We start from the raw sequence: 6361 nt of genomic DNA on the forward strand, positions 1-6361 counted from the left end.
ACCCTTGCATAGCCTTGTGTTCCAAATTTTCCCTTCCTTCCCCCCAACTCCCTCTCCTAGATGTAAAACAATCCAACATATATTATACATATTAAAATATATGTTAAATCCAATATATGTATATATGTTTAAACATTTATCTTACTACAATAAGAAATTTAGATCAAAAAACAAAGAAAATTAGTAAGAATACAAAATGCAAGCGAACAATAACAAAATCAGTGAGAATTTATGCTGTGATCCACATTCAGTTCCCACAGTGCTCTTTCTGGGTGTAGATAACTTTCTTCATCACAAGATCATTGGAACTGGCCTCAGTCATCTCATTGTTGGAAAGTCATGTCCATCAGAATTGATCACCATATAATATTGCTGTTACTGTATACAATGATGTCCTAGTTCTCATTTCACTCAGCACCAGTTCATGTAAGTCTCTCCAGACCTCTCTAAAATCTTTTTTTTCTGATTATCTCTTACAAAAAATAATATTCCATAACACTCATATACCATAACTTATTTAGCCATTCTACAACTGATGAACATCCAATCAGTTTCCAGTTTCTTGACACTATAAAAGGGCTACCACAAACATTTTGCACATGTGGGTCCCTTTCCCACCTTAAAGATCTCCTTAGGATATAAGCCCAGTAGAAACACTGCTGAATCAGAGGATTTGCAAAGTTTCATTAGTTTTTGAGCACAGTTCTGGGAATTTTTTGGCCAAAATACAGCAGTGTTTGCTATTCTGTCTTGGTTCTTAAGCCAATGGATCAGTAGACTAGTTGCAAGACCTCCAACACAACTACAGCAGGCAAATAGTATAGACTGGGACTTTGGAAATCCACCAAGCCTGGAAGGAAGTCAGCCCCAGGGCAGAGTGAAGCCACTATCACCTTTAGAGGAAATTGGTATAATATCCCCTTTGCCCTAAGACCTCAACCTTTCAAAATGAGCAAAAAACAAAAAACAGTTCTCACCATAGATAGCTTTTATGGAGACAAGGAAGAACAAACTCAACCTCTGATATCACTAATGGCAAAACATCTCCATATGAAGCCTCGGAGAGAAATATGATTTAATCTCCATCTTACAAGACTCTCTTGGAAGACTTCAAAAATGATCTTAAAAGAGAGAAGAAAAAAGAGGAAAGGAAATGAAAGCTTTTCAAGAGAGTTTGGAAAAATGAAACATATCTGAAGAAGACTCCTTTAAACTGATTTGGCAAAATGAAAAAAAAAATAATATAACTCCTTAAAAACAGATTTGGCAAAATGGAAAAAGAAAATACCTGCTCAAAAAACAGAATTTGTGAAACATGAAAAAAATTCAATAAACAAATGAACTTATTTAAAAGTTCAATTGGCAAATTGCAAAAGGTGATTTTAAAAAAGCTATGAAGAAAGTAATTCACTAAAAATTAGAACTGAACAAATGGAAGTGAGTGACTCAATGAGACATCAAGAACCAGTCAAACAAAACAAAACAAAATGAATAAATAGAAGAAAATGAACAAATCATTTTACCATAGGCTCCTTTTTTTGGACTATTATAAATGCATTGAAAAATGCCATCACAGAAGAACTCTGCTTAATGTAATAAAATTTTAGAAGGAAAGGAAGGGTATTAAAACATATGGTTGTTAAAAATGAAAAGAATCATTCAATATCACTTTTACAAACATTTAGAAAATAACATAGACACAAAACTTTAGGTAGATCATTAGAAATACTTTATTCTCAATAACTCTATGACACAGAGAATACAGGAATCCTACTCTATATTTTGTAGAAAATTTTTAAAAAATCGAACAAACATTTCAATGTAATTTTATAATTCACCAATCACTAAAATGCTATTAAATGGCAGATATAAGGTTGTAAGCAATTAAACTCAGAGTTCTTCTCCCTATCACATGCTGCCTCATTACTACGTGCTAAGTGCATTGAACTTAGAGTAAAAGGCATATAGCTAATTAACAAATAACAAGTGACCTGGGGAAAAGGACTGATCCTATGGAAGACAGTAGGCTAGAACTTTTTTCCATTTATATAATGCAGGTTGCTTTGAGCTCAGAACTTTATATATATAAAAATGTTGGTCCCTTTGTACATGATCCAGTTATGATTCCTGCAATCATTGAATGGAAATCTCAGTTGTGCTGAATTTGAAACTCTGGTGCTGGACTTAAGAGTTATGGAACATAGTGTAAAATATCTTTTCTGATTTCTACTATCTGCATAGGTAATATACTTCATTTAATTACCATGGATATTTTATTGGTACATTGTACATCTAAGAAATGAAGAGGTTAGAGTGAATGGTCTCTAAGTTCCATTCCAATCATCTCCAAATTTATCATCTTGAGAACAACAGAGCTTATGACCTACAGTGGGAAGAGAGTCGAGCTCATTTTACAGGGAATACTTTATATCCAATCTCACTCATGGCACATAATATCATCGTAAAGCTGAACACATTTTTCAGCATTCATGAGTTGTAGATTCAACAAAGTCAAAATGATGGGCAAGATAAACGATGTAGTACTTATAGAGTTTTTGTAATTCTTATGATCTAATGTATATTCAGGATTCTGTCACCTAAAATACATTATGCTAATGTCTATTATTACAGAATCCCTTTGTTTACAATGCATTCATTAAGAAAGATGGATCTGAATCTGTTTTTCCTCCATTCATGAAAGGTAAGGGAGTACTTTTAATGGTTAATTTACTCTGGATTTAGGGGTGATTAAGTGTTTTCTAGATGATTGTGAGAAAGCATTGTATAGGGAAAGAAATTTCACTTTGGAATCACAAGATCTGGTTTCAAATTCTCCTCTAAAGCTTACATATATGAAGTTTAGCGAGTCACTTAAATTCCTTGTGTCTTAGTTTCTTGATGTATGAAATGAATGGGTTACTCTAGGTAACCTCTTATGTTGGTTGATCTATGTTCTTCATTTCTAACTTCATCATTTGCTTTGTATACAAATAATATTCACAGGAAACACGATTCAGTAAATAGCTTAGTTACATTGACATAAATGTTTAAGAGATATCTTAACCTCAAGATGGCATATGACACTTATTAGTTTTAAATTTCAATCATATCTAATTCAAATGTAAGTATAACACAAGTAGTTACTTGCAAATTATACAGCTGTTGCCTAGTACAAAGGATTATTCTATTGATTTTCATATACATAAAACCTCATAAATTATAATCAGATATGTTATCCACAATTGGTACAAAGTTAAAAGAACAGAATTTTAAAATTATTTTTGTTTTCATGACTTGGAAAATATCAATTAAAAATTAAAGTGAATTACATTATAAGCTCAGGAATATGTTATCCTTTAAGGTAATCATTGCCTAAAAAAGGAAAATAAACACTACTTTCTTTCTAGAAAGATTTAAGAGTAAGAATGATCTCTATTCAGATGTAAAAAAAAAATTAAATAAGCTAACATATCCATTTTGGTTGACTCAGAGTCTCTAGATAAAATCCAATCTAATTTAATATATTTTCCTTTGAAAATTACAGCCAATGGGATAGAAAAGTGTCTGGACACAAATTACCTTCTATGATTTCTTCTGCCATTGAAGGTGGCACGCGTGTGTACACACATACACACACACACACACATCCTGAATATATACAGCCACCAATATTTGAAAATAACATAAAATTTATTATGTGAAAATTATGATTTTAACGTTTAAAGATATCTTTCAAATATCATAGATAGTTCCAAAAATAACATTCCTGATATTCCTGGTTTAATCAAATCTTGTTATAGAAAAGTAAAAAAAAAAAAAAAATAAGAAAAGTTGCTCGACAAAGTAACGTTTTATATACTATTTTCCCTTCACCACTCCACTAAGAAAATGGAAGCACCAAATGCATTTTAATGTCCTTAATACAATAACTAGTAACACATAATTGAGATTTCTTCTGTCTCCTCAATTTGACATTACCTTTCTCAATTATCACATTCTTTTTTTATATCAAAGCATGGTACTTACATTCATATCTTACAAATCACTTAATTTTTATATGGATTTGAAACTTTGAATTTAACAAAAAAGACTTCTATAATTAATAAATTTCAGTTTATATTGGACCTTAATATCTTATTGATCTCCTGCAAGATTGTGCTATGTTTGTATAAATAGGCAATCCAAAATGCAAAACAAAGTGAAAAGTAACGAATGAATGAAGTAGTAGATGGGCAACTTGAATTATCTGAACAACTGATATGTCTTTTGATTTTTTTTTGCCAAATAAACCAATTTATTAATTCCAATAAACCTGGTGAGGTAGATGATAGCATTTTATTATTTTTTGAATGAAAAGACAGCATAAGAGAATAATAAATCAGAGTCATCAAGTAAATAGAAGAAGGAGGAAATGAAACTATATGTTGTTGATTCATTTCAAGGTCTCTTTTATTTTTTTATTCTTTTTTATTTGTTCTTCTATTTATCTATTAATCCAATGATTAATTTTTGCCTCTTCTGGGCAAAAGTAAAAATCAAGGAGGGGATAAGATTCAATTCAGGTATATGTGAAGATATATGTTGTAATTGATTAATAAAACTGCAGAGTCGACAGGCTTAATCAATTTTCATTTTACTTCTTTTTCTCTGCCCAAAACAATATTTTAATTGTAAAAGACAAAATATTTCTGACATATAAAATGTCCATACCTATTAAAATAATAAGAAAAGAAGAAAAGCTTAATTCAAGTCACTTGGACAAGATGAACTATGTCCTGGAGATCTTAGAAAAATTGTTGCCATATTTGGTTGCTGATGGGCTACTTATAATCACTGAGAAAATGAGAATGATATACCATGGTTGGTGAAGGGCAAATATAAACTTGAGCTTTTAAATTGAAGGAAAATTAATTATCTGAACTATGGGAAGAAGAATTTGATTTGGAATTCTGATAACTTGGTAAAAAAAATCCTAAAAATGTTTTAGCAAAATGTAAACAGTTAATAACTAGAAATAGAAAAAAAAATTTACAAAGGACGAAAATGATTTCATCAAAACCAACATCACTCTAATCTTGCTTCCTTTTTTTCAAAACATATATTAAGTTGTGAGTTTAGGGGGAAATTGTAGATTTATTATACATTTGTGCTTCTTGATTGCTTGTGTGTGTATTTGTGTGTATAAAATCATATTGATGGATTTGGAGCTGATTCAATGCCTATGTAGAACAAGAAATGCAAAAAGTGTATGATATCTGTATTGTGTTATCAGCCTTTGTCCTCAAAATTTGGGATTTTCTTGGCGAAGATAGTAAAATTGTTTGACATTTTCTTTCACAGCTAACTTTACAGATTAGAAAACTGAGACAAATATGATTAAAGAAATTGCCCAAGATCATAGTTTAAGTGTCTAAGGCTAGATTTGCATTCAGGAAAAGGAGTCATTCTGAATCCAGGCCTGGTATTTTACCTGCTGTGCCACATGTCTGTGGTGATATTTTAAATCCTTCTGTACTATCCTATAAGCATCATTTATGCTTTCCATTCGGAACATTATTGAGAGTAATTTGTGACAATCTAGGCAGTTAGACTGTGCAGTGTTTAGTGCGGAGTTCAAAGTCAGGAAGACCTTGGTATAAATATGGCCTCAGACACTTACAAGGTGTGTAAGCCTTAGAAAGTCATTTAAGCTTTCCGGCCTTAATTTTGCCAACTGAAAAATTGAGATCATAATGACTTACCTCCCAGGGACATTGTAAGAATCAAATAAGCCAGTATTTATGAAGTATTTAATATGTTATTTTTCTTATAGTTAAGTAAATGTTTAATTTCCCCTTACCTCTAACTGAAAGGGGACTTATTTAGTCTTAAAACATATTTGCTATATTACAATAAAACCACTCTTGAATGATAATGAAATTAGAAGTCAGCCAGTGGGATATATAGTAAGTATGCATAATGCTTCATTTTTAATATCCTGACATCACCTTACTCATGATTAATAAACTTCTATCACCTACAGCTACAGAAGGGAATTCAAGGGAGACCAGTTAGAAAACACAAGATTCCAGTCTCAAGTGAGTTTATAATCTACTAAGAGACACAAATACAATACACATTATACACATATATTAATACACATATGCAAATATACACACATATATGTAAGCACAGAATATAGAGAAATATAAATATATATATACACACATATATGTGTGAATACACACACACTTTATATAAAGCTCAGGAATATGTTATCCTTTAAGGTAATCATTGCCTAAAAAAGGAAAATAAACACTACTTTCTTTCTAGAAAGATTTAAGAGTAAGAATGATCTCTATTCAGATGTAAAAAAAAAATT

This window comes from Sarcophilus harrisii, chromosome 6 (assembly GCF_902635505.1).
Source record: "Sarcophilus harrisii chromosome 6, mSarHar1.11, whole genome shotgun sequence".
In the NCBI taxonomy this organism is placed as follows: Eukaryota; Metazoa; Chordata; class Mammalia; order Dasyuromorphia; family Dasyuridae; genus Sarcophilus; species Sarcophilus harrisii.